A 476-nucleotide genomic window follows, 5' to 3' on the forward strand; every position below is an offset into this window, starting at 1 on the left:
TGCAGCAGCAGCAACTTGATGGGGCTGCATGCAGCAACCGACTCTTTTCTTTGTCGTTTTGTTTTCACTAAACCCTAAACCCTAAACCCTAAACCCTAAACCCTAAACACTAAACCCTAAACCCTAAACGGTAGATAGAAACAAAAAAGTAAATAAAGTTTTAGGGTTTAGTTGTTATAGACAAATATATACACACAGCAGCAGCAGCAGATTGCTGCTAGTATCATGTAGGCTAGCTGCAGCAGCAGCAGCAGCAGCAGCAGCAGCAGCAGCGGGATACTGCAGCAGCAGCAGCAACTTGCTGCTATGTCACAGCAGCAGCAGCAGCTAGTTGCTGCAGCAGCAGCAGCTTGCTGCTGCTGCTGCTGCTGCTGCTGCTGTATCTTTATTAACTCAGTTGTATGCTGTGGTGAGTAGCCACTGAGGCAGCAGCAACAGCAGCAGCAACAGCAGCAGCAGCAGCAACAGCAGCAGCA

This window comes from Eimeria mitis, genomic scaffold (assembly GCF_000499745.2).
Source record: "Eimeria mitis Houghton genomic scaffold, Emh_scaff235, whole genome shotgun sequence".
Lineage (NCBI taxonomy): Eukaryota > Apicomplexa > Conoidasida > Eucoccidiorida > Eimeriidae > Eimeria > Eimeria mitis.